Genomic DNA, 17,805 nt, shown 5'->3' on the forward strand with positions numbered 1-17,805 from the left:
CTCTTCTCATCATCTTGAAATTCCTATTTTTTTTTAAATAAGGAAATGGCCCCATATTTTCATTGTCTATGCTGCTCACAAATTATATAGAGCCTTAGGTGTAATATATATATCATCAACTCTGCTCTATAGGAATGATTGAGACTCTGTCCCTTTGGACAATGGCCATAAATACCCCCTCAACATATGCTCCAACATTGACAAGTACAGCAATTAAATGCCTACTTCAGGATTTGGAACATCTACCAAGAGGTCATGTGTGATCATTTAATAATTTTTCATCACAAAAATGAAATGGGGCCCGACCAGCTTGGCTTGGTGTTGAGTGTCAACCTATGAACCAGGAGGTCACTTGTTCAATTCCCCATCAGGACACATATATGGGTTGCAGACTTGATCCCTGGTTTGGGACATGCTGGAGGCAGTCAATCAATGGTTCTCTCTTATCAATGATGTTTCTGTCTCTCTCTCTCCCTCTCCTTTTCTTTCTGAAATAAATAAAAACATTTTGAAAAGTGAGATAGGAGATTGCAGAATGCCTAGCTTTACTTCATTTTAAGGTGCCAAAGCGAACAAGTAAAATTTTAATCCTTGTTATCCGAACATGGGACTACATCTCTGCTTCTCTTCTTTAAGTAAGATATGGCCAAATACACTGGTTTTCACAACTAAAAGTACAACACATTAACCTTACACTATGTCTTTTCCCTTTCCTCGGAGAGGTGAAAACATCCACTGTCATCTTTTGGCCAAACTGAGTTATGGGGACACAGTGCTACTAGGGATACTCCTGTCTCTCTTGCCTGCCTTGGTTGCTTGGGCACAGCTATGTCCACAGTGCATAATTTATAATATATTTCTCACTTATTTCTAGCACATCAAGTTTACAAAAGTCTTAATGCTGTCTAATAAATGCTTCTTGAATTGAATTGGAAAATATTCATAAACATTTTAGAGTCTGAACTTTCAGGAGAAACATATCTAAGTTCTACTGAAATTACAGCTAAGGTCTATAAAGCAGCAAAATGTTCACACTCCAGAATTATTTATGACTTGCTCTCAACCTATGAAATAGTGTTGTGATGATTTAGAGCCCATCTGTCTCATATTCCTCAGAGTCTCTGAACTTTTAACCAATGCCTGGAGTTTTTGTTCAATGACTTCATAGTTCAGCATTAAAAGGCCACTTTTTAATTTAGGCCCAATTTATAGAAAGATACCCTACTTCCCATTGGGTTCAGTGTCCAAACAGCTTTATTTGTATTCTCTCCCCCCTCCCCCCCAGTGAAGTGATTAGATAAAATGATCTCTTTTCATTTGCCAAGGTGATGTCTTCTTGGAGGCTGCTTAATTATGTGACAATCAAGTAAGGTGAGAAAAGCTGTACTCACTCTTTAATGAACAGGAATGACAATTATCATATAAATTTGGAAATAAAGAAAAGTCAGAAAAAGAAAATTATTTGCTGGTAGTTCAATCATCTAACTATCTAAACATTGTTGATATTTTGGTGGTTTTGTTTTTAGTCTTAGTTTCTCTGGCATAGATTTTTGTTTGTATCACATAATTGTAATTGTGATTTCTCTATATGACTTGTATCCTGTTTTTTATTTGTCATTGAAGTAAAAATATTTCCATATTATAAATTATCTATAAATATGTTTTATATCACTACATAATATTCATTAGGTTGGTGTACCAAGGTTATCATCTATATTTATATTGTAGGACTCTTACATTATTCCAAAATATTGCTAGTATAAATAATTATGCAATTATATACTTTTCTTTTCTTTTGTTCTCTGTACATGTCAACTATCTAGCTAAGGATAGATTTCCCAAAATAGAAGTTATTGTGACAGGAATATTGGGGTGATATTGATCAGTAGGGTCATATAAGTTTCGTGTGTTCACCACCCAAAGTCAAATAACTTTCTGCCCCGCCCCATATATTTGGTGCCCTTTATCCTTTACTATCCTCCACCCCTTTTCTCTGGTAGCCACCATACTGTTGTCTGTGTCTGTGAGTTTCAGTTTTATATTCCATATGTGAATGAAATAATATGGTTCTTAGATTTTTCTGACTGACATTTGGTTTAGCATAATTTTCTCAAGGCCCATTTATATTGTGGCAAATCACATTTTTTATTACTTGTAATATCCTCCACCCATCTGACTTCCTTTTCCAGTCTAGGTTCTATTTTTGGCCCATAATAATAGCTTTGCCTAAAGACCATCCACATTGTTACAAATAACAGTATTTCATCCTTTCTTATGGCTGAGTAATATTCTACGATATATATGTACTGCATCTTCTTTTTATTTATTTTTTTTATTTTTTTTTATATCTAAAATTTTATTTTTTTTATTTTATTTTTTTTATTTTTTATTTTTTATTTATTTATTTATTTTTTTCATATTTTCTTGATTTTTTTTTATTGCCCCCCTCTCTCCCTCCCACACATCCCCTCCCTCCCCATAGTTTTATGTCCATTGGTTGTACTTATATGCATTTATACAAGTCCTTCGGTTGATCTATTATCTCCCCCTGATATCCCTACCCTCCCCACTGTAATTTGACAGTCTGCCTGTTGCTTTACTTTCTCTATATCTGTCTCTTGGTTCATCAGTTTATAAAGATCTTTATCATCCACCGATGTGTGAGGTCATGTAGTGTTTCTCTTTCATTGATTGGCTTATTTCACTCAGCATGATGCTCTCCAATTCCATCCAGGTTGCTGCAAATGATGAGAATTCCTTCTTCTTTATGGCAGCATAGTATTCCATTGTGTAGATGTACCATAGTTTTTGGATCCAATCATCTGCTGACGGGCACCTAGGCTGTTTCCAAATTCTGGCTATTGTAGATTGTGCTGCTATGAACATAGGGGTGCATATATCCTTTCTGATTGGTGTTTCTAGTTTCTTGGGATATATTCCTAGAAGTGGGATTACTGGGTCAAATGGGAGTTCCATTTTCAGTTTTTTGAGGAAACTCCACACTGTTCTCCACAGTGGTTGCACCAGTCTGCATTCCCACCAGCAGTGCACGAGGGTTCCTTTTTCTCCGCAACCTCGCCAACACTTGTCGTTTGTTGATTTGTTGATGTTGGCCATTCTGACAGGTGTGAGATGGTACCGCATTGTTGTTTTGATTTGCACCTCTCGGATAATTAGTGACTTTGAGCATGTTTTCATGTGCCTTTTGGCCTTCCTTCTGTCTTCTTTTGAAAATATTCTGTTTAGGTCCATTGCCCATTTTTTAATTGGATCATTCATCTTCCTTTTATTTAGTTGTATAAGCTGTCTGTAAATGTTGGAGATTAAACCTTTATCAGTGGTAATATTTGCAAATATGATCTCCCACACCGTGGGCTTTCTTGTTGTTTTATTGATGGTTTCTTTTGCTGTAAAAAAGCTTTTTATTTTGAAGTAGTCCCATTTGTTTATTTTCTCTTTAGCTTCCATTGCCCTAGGGGCAGTATCAGTGAAGAAGTTATTTTGGCATACGTCTGAGATTTTGCTACCTGTGGATGCTTCTAGTATTTTTATGGTTTCCCATCTGATGTTTAAGTCCTGTATCCATTTTGAGTTTATCCTTGTGAATGGTGTAAGTTGGTGATCTAGTTTCATTCTTTTGCATGTGTCTGTCCAATTTTCCCAACACCATTTATTGAAGAGACTGTCTTGACTCCATTGTATATTCGTGCCTCCTTTGTCAAATATTAATTGAGCATAGTGATTTGGGTTGATATCTGGGTTCTCAATTCTATTCCATTGATCTATTTGTCTGTTCTTGTGCCAGTACCAGGCTGTTTTGAGAACAGTGGCTTTGTAGTATAGTTTGAAGTCTGGTATTGAGATCCCTCCTACTTTACTCTTCTTTCTCAGAATTGCTGTGGCTATTCGGGGTCTTTTATTGTTCCAAATGAACTTTTGGAGAGTTCTTTCTAGGTCAGTGAAATATGTCGTTGGTATTTTAATGGGGAGTGCATTGAACCTATAGATTGCTTTAGGAAGTATGGACATTTTGATGATGTTGATTCTACCAATCCATGAACATGGTATGTTCTTCCATCTCCTTACATCTTCCTCTATCTCTTTTTTCAGTGTCGTGTAGTTTTCCGCAAATAGGTCCTTTATTTCTTTAGTTAAATTTATTCCTAGGTATCTTAATTTTTTTGGTGCGATGGTGAATGGAATTGCTTTTTTAGCCTCTGTTTCTGTAGTTTCACTGTTGGTGTATAGAAATGCCATGGATTTCTTGGCATTAATTTTATATCCTGCTACGTTGCCAAATTCATTTATTAAGTCAATTAGTTTTTTAATGGAGTCTTTTGGGTTTTTTATGTACAATATCATGTCATCTGCAAATAAGGATAACTTTACTTCTTCTTTTCCAATTTGGATGCCTTTTATTTCCTCCTCTTGTCTAATTGCAATGGCTAGTACTTCCAGAACTATGTCAAACAGGAGTGGCGAGAGTGGGCATCCCTGTCTTGTTCCTGTTCTTAGAGGGAATGGTTTTAGTTTTTGCCCATTGAGTATAATGTTGGCTGTGGGTTTATCATATATAGCTTTTATTATGTTGAGGTATGATCTTTGTACTCCCACCTTTTTAAGAGTTTTTAACAGGAAAGGGTGTTGGATTTTGTCAAATGCTTTTTCTGCGTCAATTGATATGACTATATGATTTTTATCTTTCAATTTGTTTATGTGATGTATCACGTTTATTGATTTGCGGATATTGTACCATCCTTGCATTCCTGGAATAAATCCTACTTGGTCATGGTGTATGATCTTTGTGATGTTCTTCTGGAGTCGATTTGCTAGAATTTTGTTGAGGATTTTGGCATCTATGTTCATGAGGGATATTGGCCTGTAATTCTCTTTCATTGAGTTGTCTTTATCTGGTTTTGGTATTAGGGTGATGCTGGCTTCATAGAAGGAGTTCGGAAGTGTTCCTTCCTCTTGGATTTTTTGGAATAGTCTGAGGAGGATAGGTTTTAGTTCTTCCTTGAATGTTTGGTAAAACTCTCCTGTGAAGCCATCTGGCCCTGGGCTTTTGTTTGCTGGAAGGTTTTTGATGACGGTTTCAATTTCTTCCCACGTCACTGGTCTATTGAGATTTTTAGATTCTTCCTGATTGAGTTTTGGCAGTTTGTATTTTTCTAGGAATATGTCCATTTCCTCCAGGTTGTTTAGTTTGTTGGAATAGAGTTGTTCGTAGTATTTTGTAACAATCTGTTGTATTTCGGTGGGGTCTGTTGTTATTTCACCTCTTTCATTTCTGATTTTGTTTATTTGGGTCCTCTCTCTTTGTTTCTTGGTTAGCCTGGCTAGAGGTCCATCAATCTTGTTTATCCTTTCGAAGAACCAGCTCTTGGTTTTGTTGATCTTATGTATTGTTTCTTTGGTCTCTATGTCATTTATCTGTGCTCTGATTTTTGTTATTTCCTTCCTTCTGCTTACACTGGGCTTTTCTTGTTGCTCTTTTTCTAACTCTTTGAGTTGTAGAGTTAGTTCATCTGTTACCATTTTTTCTAGTTTTTTGCAATAGGCTTGTAAGGATATGAACTTCTCTCTCAAAACTGCTTTTGCTGTGTCCCATAGATTTTGGATTGTTGTGTTTTCATTGTCATTTGTTGCCAGGATGTTTTTAATTTCTTCCTTGATTTCTCTGGTAACCCAGTCCTTGTTTAATAGCATGTTGTTTAGTCTCCATGTGTTTGATTTCTTTGGATTATTTTTATTGTAATTAATTTCCAGTTTTATGCCACTATGATCTGAGAAGATGCTAGATATGATTTCTATCTTCTTGAATTTGAAGAGACTTTGCCTATGTCCCAAAATGTGGTCTATCTTTGAGAATGTCCCATGTGAACTTGAGAAGAATGTATATTCTGTGGCTTTGGGGTGGAATGTTCTAAAGATGTCAATTAATTCCATCTGGTCTAGTGAGTCGTTTAGGATTGATATTTCTTTGCTGATTTTTTGTTTAGATGATTTGTCGAAGGGTGACAGTGGGGTATTAAAATCTCCTACTATGATTGTATTGCTATTAATCTCTCCCTTAATGTCCTCCAGCAGTTTTTTTATGTATTTGGGTGCTCCTGTATTGGGTGCATATATATTTACCAGGGTTATTTCTTCTTGTTGGATTGTACCCTTTAGTATTATGAAGTGGCCTTCATTATCTCTTGTTATGTCCTTCACTCTGAGATCTAATTTGTCAGATATAAGTATTGCTACCCCAGCTTTTCTTTCCTTTCCATTTGCCTGGAAAACTTTTTTCCATCCCTTCACCCTCAGTCTGTGTGCATCTTTTTTTCTGAGGTGGGTTTCTTGTAGGCAACAGATGTAAGAGTCTTGTTTTCTTATCCAATCTGACACCCTATGTCTTTTGATTAGAGCATTTAATCCATTTACATTTAAGGTTATTATTGATAGGTACTCATTTGATGGCATTTTTATTCTATACCCATGTTCCTTCTTCAATTCCTATTTCTTTATTTTTACAGTAGACCCTTTAGCATTTCTTGCATTGCTGGTTTGGTGGAGATAAATTCCTTCAGTCTTTTTTTGTCTGTGAAGCTCCTGATTTCCCCTTCAATTTTGATTGATAGTCTTACTGGGTACAGTATTCTTGGATTCAAACCCTTCCTTTGCATGACTTTGTATATTTCATCCCATTCTCTTCTGGCCTGATATGTTTCTGTTGAGAAATCAGTTGCTAGTCTGATGGGGGTTCCTTTGTAAGTAACTTTCTGTCTCTCTCTGGCTGCTTTTAAGATTCTTACTTTGTCGTTGTTGTTTGCCACTTTAATTATAATGTGCCTTGGTGTCTGTCTTCTGGGATTCATTTTGCTTGGGACTCTGCGAGCATCTTGGATTTGTGTGGGTTTTTTCTTCTCTATCTCAGGAAAATTTTCTGTCATTATTTCTTGAAATACTTTTTCCACGTCTACCTCAGTTTCCTTTCCTTCTGGAACCCCTATTATTCGAATATTATTTTGTTTTGTAATGTCCCAAAGCTCCCGTAGGCTCTCCTCCTGCTTTTTAATCTTTTTTTCTAGAAGCTGCTCTAATTGGGTATTTTTTTCCATCTTGTCTTCTAGGTCACTGATGCGGTCCTCCGCTTCATCTAGTCTACTCTTGATGCTTTCTATTGAGTTCTTCATGGTAGCGATGTCATTTTTCATTTCTTCTTGGTTCTTCCTCAATTCCTGATGGTTCTTCCTCATTTCTTCTTGGTTATTGTCAAATTTCTCTTCCATTCTTTTTAGCCAACCTATAATCATTATTCTGAACTCTTGCTCTGGTAGGCTGCTTGCCTCTGGCTCGTTTACTTCCTTTTCTGGTGATGCCTGCTTTTCTTTCATTTGTGGGGTGTTTCTTTGTCTTCCCATGGTATCTCTTTTCAGGATGTCTGGTTATGTGGTGTTCTTTCTCTTGCGTTAATTTATAGGTGCAAAATACAACACTACCAGGTACAACACGAGAGGCACTTAACAGGAATGTATTTACAATATTAATAACCTCTAATAAAGGTAACCCCTAGCGATAGGCAAATTAGGGTATAGGAGAGAAGGAAGGTAAAAATAAAATAAAGAAAAATTAAAAAAAAAAAAAGTCAAAGAAGAAATAAAGTAATTACAAAATGAAGTTAGAAAACAGGGAGAAAAAGAAGAGAGAGGGCGAGAGAGAGAGAGAGAGAGAGAGAGAGAGAGAGAGAGAGAGAGAGAGAGAGAGAGAAAGAGAGAGAGAGAGAGAGAAAAGAAGCAAACTAAAAAAAATGGGAAACAAACTATATATATGTGGAGAAAATTGCCATAGATCAACCACTGGGCCCAGCCAATGCCGGTAACAATACTTGGAGATTAATACAAACTACAATACAATATCCACTATTATTAAGTAAGGTTATGATATACTGAAGTCAAAGAAACAAACAAAAACAGAGGATTTAAAAAAAAATACAAAGCAACAATAACAACACAGGAATAAGCATAACAATTTCACTGAAAAGCACAAATATTCACAATAATCAACCTTCACTCAAACAATGAGAAAAGGATAGAAAGTAGAACCGTTTTTTTGTGTGTGTGTTTTTTTTTATTTTTTTTAACTAGTTAATATAGTGCAGAGAGTGGTATTTATACACTTGTATTAGGGGTTGGAACTTAGGTCTATGAGTATAGTGAGAGCTTTAGCAGGGGGTATACAGAAAGAATAGAGGAAAAACTAAAGCCGGAAAGGGATAGGATAAACTGGAGACTAAAAGGTTAAAGTTCAGTAAGAGAGTGATGGGGTAAAGGTCGAATTGAGATAGGGTTGAATGATGCTATAGTAGAGATTAAAATAGAATGAAGGTTACTCCCAATGTAAAATAAAGACGAAGTAAAATGGTACTGGAGAGGAAAAGAAAAAAAAAAAATTGCAAAATAGCAGTAGTAATAGTGATGATAGAGATTGAAAAATGTAATAATTGAAAAGGTAAAATCAAGTAAGGAAAAAAGAAAAAAAATCGTTTCTGAAGTAAAAGATGTAAAAAATGAAAATTAAATAAAAAATGTAAAAAATGAAAATAAAATAAAGAATAGTATAATTAGCATAAAATTGTCCAGTAGTGTTCAATCACTTCCTCTGTTATTGTATTTGGTATGCCTGGTTCTTGGATCAGAGAGTCTTGCAGTTCCCAGAATTCCACTGCACCTCAGTTTTGTAAGGTAGTCCTTAATTTTAGGTAGGCTATATCTTAGTTATTTGTGTCCATTTATTTTTGATTAATTAAAAGAAAAAGAAAAAGAAAAAGAAAAAAGAAAAAAAGAAAAAAAAAAAAAAAAAAAAAAGGCAGCTTGTAGTTCAGCCCTTAGGTGTCAGTGTTACCAGTTTGACCTCCCAGACTTTGGTTGCTCTGGCCTTCTTTCTCTCTGGGGGTGGGCCCTTGCAGCTCTCCTGGGCTACAATATAGGCGGGGCCGCGGCGTTCCAGGCCGCACTGGGGGCGGGGCCTCGTGGCGCTCTGGTGCCACAGAGCCCAGGGCCGCACTGGGGGCGGGGCCTCGCTGCGCTCTGGTGCTACAATATATCAATAGGTGGGGCCGTGGTGCTCAGGGCCGCTCTGGGGGCGGGGCCTCGCGGGAGCAATGGGGCTATCGCAGCCTGAACTCTCCAGCTAGCCACGCAAACTCTGACCTTTCTGTGGGTGGTTGAAGAGCTTCCTTGAATCCACGCGCTTGGTCCGGTCGGGGCGCCACAGGTGCTCGATGGACTCCTCGGCTGTGGGTTTTCCAGGCCTCAGAGAAGCTGCTCCCTTCCTGGTAGGGTGGTGCCGCCTTTGCGCCGAGCCCGGAGCTCCGGGAGAAGTCGGGAGTGCTGGCCGCTTGGTCAGGAAAACCTGTCCAACGGACACTTCCTTACCTTCCTAGAGTGATCCGCTGCCCCTTAGCTGCTAATCAACATTCCCTGAGCGACTCAGTTGTTGCTTCTATCTGTTTTGGGACCGGGGTCAGAATAAGTCCATCTGTTCGGTCGCCATCTTCAAGCTCCGCCCTCCTTGGTCAAAAAGCTTCAATGTCTCTCTGGTGATAAGTTTTATAACCTCAGATCATCCATGTATAACTGGCAATAGCTTCCTCTTCTATAAAATGAGATGATGCTTTCTTTTTAGTATTGATCACCAGCGCCACTCTGCGGGTCCAGAGGGAAAGGCGGCCCGGATCGGGGTGGGGGACGGTCAGGGGCGGCGGGGCGCCGGCCCAGGCGGGTGGAGGGCGGAGGGTGGCGGGTGGCGCGCCCTGGCCGTGCGCTGCGGGACTCGGATGCCGCGCCCGGCGGGTCCCAGGCGCGGGCGGATGGATGGGAGGGCGGGCTGGCACTCTGGGCTCGCAGACACCCCTAACGCTCCTCTCTTCTGGCGCTCATCTCCCTGCATCTTCTTTTTAAAAAAAATATATTTTATTGATTTTTTTACACAGAGGAGAAGAGAGGGAGAGAGCTAGAAACATTGATGAGAGAGAAACATCAACCAGCTGCCTCTTGCACACTCCCCACTAGGGATGTACCCACAACCAAGGTACATGCCCTTGACCAGAATCAAACCTGGGACCCTTCAGTCACTCTATCCATTGAGCCAAACTGACCATGGCTCCCTGCTTCTTTTTATGGTCCAAAGTTATAGGGAATTCTCTTCCCAACTCTGGAACTATGGGCTAAGGGTCTGGTGTGGGCTGGGACCCTTTGCTTTTTATGAGAGACCTTTGCAATGGAGATACCCCTCCCAATTATAAAAACAACCTATGCCTCTGCCCCTTCTTCTAGTCTTGATGTACTTTCTTACTTACTTCTCTAGTTGTAGTACTTCCATTCAGCCAGATTTCAGGTGGTTCTGAATGATGGTGGTTCTGTATTTTAGTTGTACTTTTCATGTGGAGGCAGCGAGTATTGGTGTTTACCAATGCTCCCATCTTGGTTCTCTCTTAACCAACATCTTTCAATGGAGAATTTTCAAATTAGAAATCTCTAGATTTTTTCCTTGTGGGCAGGTCAATTAAATAATTGTCCTGGAGATAAAATGTGGTAGTGTGGCCCTTGGCATTTCCCACCAGAGTGTTTCAAATTTTATTTAAATAACATTAACTGGATCTCTGGCTTCAACACAACAACCTTTATATTCACCACCTATTTTACTCACTCCAGATAACAAACAACTGGTATTCTGCTAGGTTTATTAAGACCAATCTCTTAAAATATTTGTATTTTCTAAAGTTGCAGATAGAAGAAATACCACTTTATAACCCGAATACTTAAAAAATGGATTTACACAGTAAGGGCCAGGACAAATTTACTTTAGGGCAAGGCTGGGATAAGAAAGGCTTTAAGGCATAATTTTAACTGTCTCCAAAATGGGTAATAAGAAAAACACATTGAAGGTTAAGTGTGAGACCAGGAGGAAGGCCATAAAAGCAGTTAAAATCTTGTGTTTTGGGTAGACAATGAGTAAAACACTTAGGATAGAGTAAAAGACTTATAAACATGACTCATTAAGGCTAAATCTAGAAAGGTAGTTGTTTTCCAATGCATAGTTAAAGATGCCTCTGAATGTTTTTTAGTAGAATATCTCATAATAAAATACACGCGTTAGGGAGATTCATCTGGTAATAATAAGAAATATAGGTGCAGTTGAGGAGTGAGGTAGATAAACCAATAGGCACTCTATTTCCTCATCCAAATTGAAGTGACAAAGGTAGGGTGATGGCACTGGGAAAGAACGGCTGTGAATGGGAGAGTTATAACAAAGAAGGAATTGACAGGATGTGGTGAGTGATTTCTTATGGGGAGACATAACCTTTCCTGCCTCCTTGCCCAGGGAGGCATCATTCTAGAGACGTGCCACCCTTGAGTTATTGTGCGCTGAAAGCTGGGTAAATTCCAGCTAGAGGTGAGTTTGTCCTCCAATGGTCTGAGGCAGATTACCGCAAATTAAATTTCATGCTAACCTGCTCTAAGCCAGGAACACATCATTAAGCTTCAGGGTTATCTAGTTGATCACACTAAAAAAATCTATTTCCACTGTTCCCTTGATGACAGTTGTGAAAATATTTTAATCGCAGTATGAAATCATTTTGTAATATTTCACCAAAGCAATTATGCATCCTCTGAAATGCAATACTGAAAAGAGGCTCATGGGATGAAGCCGTTACTTCTTGGTTAGCAAATGCTCTAATACCTAAAAATGGCCTTGACAGGGCTGCTAAAATCCAGGTCCAGTCTTCAAGCCAGGTCTATACCAGCTAAATGGGGTGGCGAATTGAATTATTTTGGTGGAAAATTAACACTGTCTACCCTCTCCTGCCTCCTTTGTCTATATTGATCATTCAATTTCTGAGAAAATCTACTCTCCCCTGCAGGGCCAGAAATATTGATGCCAATGTCAGTTCAAATTGTGGCCTGAGAAAGTCAGAGATGAAAGGAAACAAGTGTGTGTATGTGTCTCTGTGTGTTTATCAGAAGGTAACTGAAGAATGCAATAGGCAAGCAATAGCCTGTTTGTTTGTTTGTTTATTTATTTATTTTTTTAAATCCTCACCTGAGGACATGCTTAGAGAAAGAAGAGAGAGAAAGAAAGAGAGAGAGAAACACATTGGTAAGTTGCCTTCTGTATGTGCCTGACCATGAATGGGACTTGAAACCTAGGTATGTGCCCTGACTGGGAATAAACCTGCAACCTCTGGTGCATAGGATGATGCTCAACCAACTGAGCCATTTTAGCCAGCAACAATAGCCTTCATTTAGTCAGGGATATAGGAATTTTGTCTTAATGCCTGGAATTCGGTGTTAAGACTTTATCTGAAATGTAACTGAAAGAATGCTATGGGGAAAATGTATGCACTTGTAAAACTATACCTGGTGAAGATAAAGCCAAGTGATTACCAATGTGAGGATCAAGAAATCAAGGTTTACCAATGTCAACCTAATCAATTTAATAAAACCTTAAAAAAAATCAAAGCCATATAATTCAAAATGAAAAGAGAAAATATGAGTTATCTAATGAGAAAGACACCTTGAGAAGATGAAACTTTTGCATCTGTGCACCCTCTCCTCTAGATGTCATAGGTGTGGTGGCAAGCACAAGTGAACAAGTGAACAGACGGGGAAACATCAAAGTTCATTTAGCCTCTAAATGACTGTAAATAGTTACTAGAGTTAATATATCGAGATGCCTTAGTCTTCTAGGCCCGCCAAAACAAAATTCCATGGACTGGGTGACTTGCACGATAGAATTTTATTTTCTCACAGTTCTAAAGGCTGAAAGTTTAAGATCAAGGTGTTTGCAGGTTTTGTTTTTCCATAGGCCTCTCTTCTTGACTTGCAGATAGCCACTTTCTTGCTGTGTGTTCACATGGCCTTTACTTTGTGCATGTTCAGCTCTTGTGTCTCTTCTTCTTCTTATAAGGACACCAGTCAGATTGGATTAGGGCCCCACCCTAGGACTCCATTAAACTTCAATTGCTTCTTAAAAGTACCTGTCTCCACAGTGCAGCTGCAGCTGGTCCCATTTGAGGGGCGCAGTGGGGATCTGTGGGGCACTCTGTGGAGCCAGTGATACCAGATCTTGGTGGATGTGTTCATTGAAGTTCAGGTGCTGTCAGGCACTTGCACCCAGGATAGTCAGTGCGACCTGCAGAGCTGGCATGTGGTACTGGTGATGGGTGGCCATGAAATTTTCAAGGGCAAACTCTTTAATTCCACAACAGCTGATGAGGGAACATAAACTTTGGAGATTAAACGGATGGTTTGTATTTTTCTTACAAAGAGAGATGCAGTAAATTATTGGACTTCTCCAATCCGAATATGCAGCTGATCCTTGGGTGCAAGACCAAATCTAGAGAAAACTTACATTAGAAAGTTCTAGGAAGAAAATCCTGGTTCTGACTTCAGTGGAGCAGAAATATCAGGAAACAATACTAAAGGTGAACCAGATTTCCCAAATCTGGAGAAATAATTGCTATTTTTTTTTCTGCATTCTGTGGACCCCAGCAAATGTTGCCAACTTGATCAAAGGAACAGATTATGTGTGTTAGGTTCACCCCCAAAGGATCCAGGCCAAGAGACGATGTGAGTTTTAAGAAATTCTATTCCATTCTTTCACAGCAGCTGAGGCCAATGAGTTGGTGTCAGCATTAAGGGCATGGCTAGATTCTCTTATATAAGGTGGAAGTATGCAATATAAGGTCATGGTGTGGATGCAAGAATTAGTCAAGTGGAGGGGAGGCATGAGTGGGTCAAGGAGTCAAGGTAGGAGAGTGTGGAGGTCAGTCAAGCAAAAGGGATTCATCTTACCTTGCTTCTGTAGGTGCCAGCGTCTGCTCTGAACTCTGGGAATGGGCTTACACAATATATATTTCAGAAAATATGTCCAAACAGAGGATATTAAGGGTAGTTCATTCTAACAATGTGGGGAAAGAAAAATGTGGATGCAGTTAACAAATTGCAAAGTATTTAAATATGGTTCTAAAAATTGCATTCAAATATGTTTTACATAGAACACCTCTTAAATACAGTGTGAACTATTCTATTAATACATGGTTACTTTTTTTTGGACTTGCTTTTGCTCAGCATGAAGTTTCATATGGTGCATCTTGATAATTTCATTTTTAATATAGGGTATTAATTTAAATTTTTACATAGATCATAATGAAATGACAGGGTGACTTCAGGGAAGATTTAGGTTTTTTTTTCTTTTAATAAACTTTTCTAAGTAGGAGGAAAAAAAGTACCTGTCTTCAAATACAGTTACATTCTAAGAGGTATGAGAAATTGGGGTTTCAATATATGAATTTTATCTATAACTCCAGAATTCTTCCTCTTTCTTTCCCCCACCAGCTCCTTTCCTAAGCTTCACTATCTTTTTAAAAAAATATATATATTTTATTGATTTTTTTTTACAGAGAGGAAGAGAGAGAGATAGTTAGAAACATCAATGAGAGAGAATCATCAATTAGCTGCCTCTTGCACACCCGCTACTGGGGTTGTGCCCACAACCAAGGTACATGCCCTTGACTGGATCGAACCTGGGACCCTTCAGTCTACTTGCTGACGATCTATCCGCTGAGCCAAATCGGTTTTGGCAGCTTCACTATTTTAATTAATGAAATTCCATCCTTTTATTTGCTCACCCCCAAAAATTTTAGGGTCAAGCCTGACTTTTCTTTTATTCTTATATTCTTACATCCAATAAACAAATCTGTTGGCTTTAACTTCATAGTGAATGGAAAATATGACCCCTTCCCACCACCTCCAGTGCTCTAGTCTAATCAATCTTATTGGATGATAGCCTCATGAGGCAATGTCTCCTACGTAGTCTTCCATATAAAAATAACCCATAACAAGATTCCCTCACTATAAATCTCGGTCTAGTACTTACCTGCACTTGAAAATTGTGTGTGCACGTATATAATATATATATATATGTTTTGTAGTCTATCTTTTACCACTAAAATGTAAACTCATGAGAGCTGAAATTTTGGTATTTTTGTTTCCTGACATATTTCTTTCTTTTATATATATATTTCATTGACTTTAGAATAAGAGGAAGAGGGAGAGGGAGAGGGAGAGGGAGAGGGAGAGGGAGAGGGAGAAGGAGAGAGAAACATTTATTGGCTGTCTCTTGCATGCCCCCTACTAGGGATCGAGTGCGGAAACCTCAGCATGTTCCCTGACCAGGAATCGAACATAGTGACCTCTCAGTGTATGGGATGACTGAGCCATACCAGCCAGTACTCCCTGACATATTTCAAATGTCTTGAACAGGTATGACTAAAAAAAAAAAAAAAAGGTAAAGTCAATTTACCTTGAACGAACGATATTTCACTTGAACGAACCTATGCTTATATCTGCATACTGTGTTGCTACTCTTTGCATTACCTTTCCTCCTTGGATCTCATTTGGTGCCTCCTGGAATGGAAGGACCATTGGGAAACAAAACAAGTGCCTACTGTGTGCCAGGGGCTACAAAAATATAACTACAATATTCTGGTCTAACAGGGGAAAAAGACAGAAAGAAACAAAAGCAAAGGTATAAGAATGCATAAATGTGAAAGAAGTACACAAAGAGTAAGTAGTTGGTCTTTAGGTGGAGGCTGTTATTGTGGGTCAAGGAAGACTTCTCAAGAACAGAACTTGGACTGGAGAAGCAGTTAGATGGGTGGAGGATATCACAAGTAATAATGCCATGTGTTCATGCCCATTTCTAGGCTGCTAGGACAATCGGTGCTAGTAATAGATATTTAGAGAAAATTTTCAGGTTCAAGACCAATTTTCCAAGTTTTAAGAGACAGACACTATCGAGTCTGTATTATTTGGATAAATATAGTTCAGCTGGCAGTAGTCATGCTGTTCTCCGGTTAGAGCATTAAATTTTATACTCCTGTTGACTAATTTCAGAGTAAACCTCAGGAAAGAAATCTTCCCTCCCATGGTCTATTTTAAGAAAAAGCCAATTCTGTATAAGTGAAAATAAGCTTTCACTGTAATTAATTCAACTTTAAAAAATCATGTAAGTTAACAGAATACATTCACATATTTCTAATATAAAATAGAGGAATCACTTTATGTTTAATCAGAAAAAAGGAATCCACAACTAGTTTTTATTTGAAGATATCCTTTTTTAAGAAAGCTACAAATATAAAAATATCCAAATGAACAAACTGTACAAATGTATGAAATAAATTATGAGTAATTATAAATGCATTAACTATGAATGTGCATAATTATTTTCTTTACAAAATTTGAAGATATTGAAAGTATTTATTTCTATAATAAATAAAGCAATAACAGTTTTTTATTCTTAGAGATTGTATTGCATGTGATATTTTGTCTTTTTCAACTTTGAACCTCTTCCAGTTAATGTATTTGGTATAGATTTTCAGTAAATATTAGTGCAGTTGAAGTTGAGTGACAGTAGATATTCTTCAAGACACATATGAAAGAGGTATTTTGGTATTTTTTTATGAGGCAGTTATATTGCACATAGTGCTTGGGTCTTCAAACTATGGCCCGCGGGCCACATGCGGCCCGCAGAGGAGTCTGATCTGGCCCACCAGGTTTTTTGAGCAGTGAGCGCAGCCGAGGTGTTACAGTAGGAATTAGTAGTTCATATAGTCCGGCCCTCCAGCTCTCTGAGGGACCGTGATCTGGCCCCCACTTTAAAAAGTTTGAGGACCCCTGGTAAGGTCTTTGACTTATAAATAAGGAAACAAGCATAATGACAGGAATAACAGAAGTCATGTAAACCTCTAATGAATCAACAACAATAATAATATTAATGGGGGGGTGTATTTTTCAAAATATTTAGTAACAAACACCTCCATTTGATCCTATGGGATAATAAATGTGAAAGAAGTACAGAAAGATTAAATATTTGGTCTTCAGGTGAAGGCTGTTAGAGATCAGTAAAATGAGACACAAGAAAATAATCATTGTCGGTGGACAAACTAATAATTAATAGAAAGAGGTACGGCTGTGTGAGGCAACAACATTTTTCTTCTGATATGAACTTTATCCCTCTTCCCATTGGAGCACATTACATCTTTTGACAAACAACATTTTCAAGTAGTGTTCTTCTCATTATTCCATCCTTTCTTTTACCCTTTCTAGCAATAGTATCCTGCATTCCTGAGGGTATATAAATTAAGCAAAAGCAATATTGTTGTTCTACTTGTATTTTCCTCAACTTAGGTGTCATTTAAAAGAACATGCCATCTAAGATTTTCAAATCTTAGTATCTCAACTGATATATCCACCATGAAAAATAATAAGATGATTCCTCAAAAATTAAACATTGAATTACCACATGACCCAGAAATTCCATTTCAGCAAATTAGTAAGCATTGAAGAACAGAAAGCAGAGACTTGAATAGTAATTTACACCAATATTCACAGTAGCTAAAAGGTGTAAACAATCCAAGTGTCCATCAACTAATGAATGAATAACCAAATGTGGCTATCTTGGGAACATGAATAATAGAAAATTATTCAGTCTTAAAAGGAATAAAATTCTAACACATAACTACATCATGGATGAGCCTTGAACACATTATTCTGAGTGAAATAAGCTAGGTACAAAAAGGAAAAAAAATTATATGTTCTCACTTGTGTAAGACACCTAGAACAGTTAAATTCACAGGGACAGAAGATAGAATGGTGGTTGCCAGGGCTGAAGGAGAGGAGAGTAACAGTTTAGAAAGATCAAAAAGTTCTGGAGATGGGATGTGGTGATGGTTGCACAATCCTATCTAATAAA

The 17,805-nt window shown here is 38.0% G+C and overlaps 1 pseudogene across 1 annotated transcript; it reads left to right on the forward strand.

Annotated features, from left to right (window-relative positions):
• Window positions 1–13,209: 13,209 nt before the first annotated feature.
• On the forward strand, window positions 13,210–13,506 carry LOC311626919 (nudC domain-containing protein 2-like; annotated as a pseudogene). Its single transcript has one exon. The product of its transcript is annotated as a nudC domain-containing protein 2-like (transcript).
• The last annotated feature ends 4,299 nt before the right edge of the window (window positions 13,507–17,805 follow it).

This window comes from Pipistrellus hanaki (assembly GCF_964339955.1).
Source record: "Pipistrellus hanaki genome assembly, chromosome: 8".
Classification (NCBI taxonomy): Eukaryota; Metazoa; Chordata; class Mammalia; order Chiroptera; family Vespertilionidae; genus Pipistrellus; species Pipistrellus hanaki.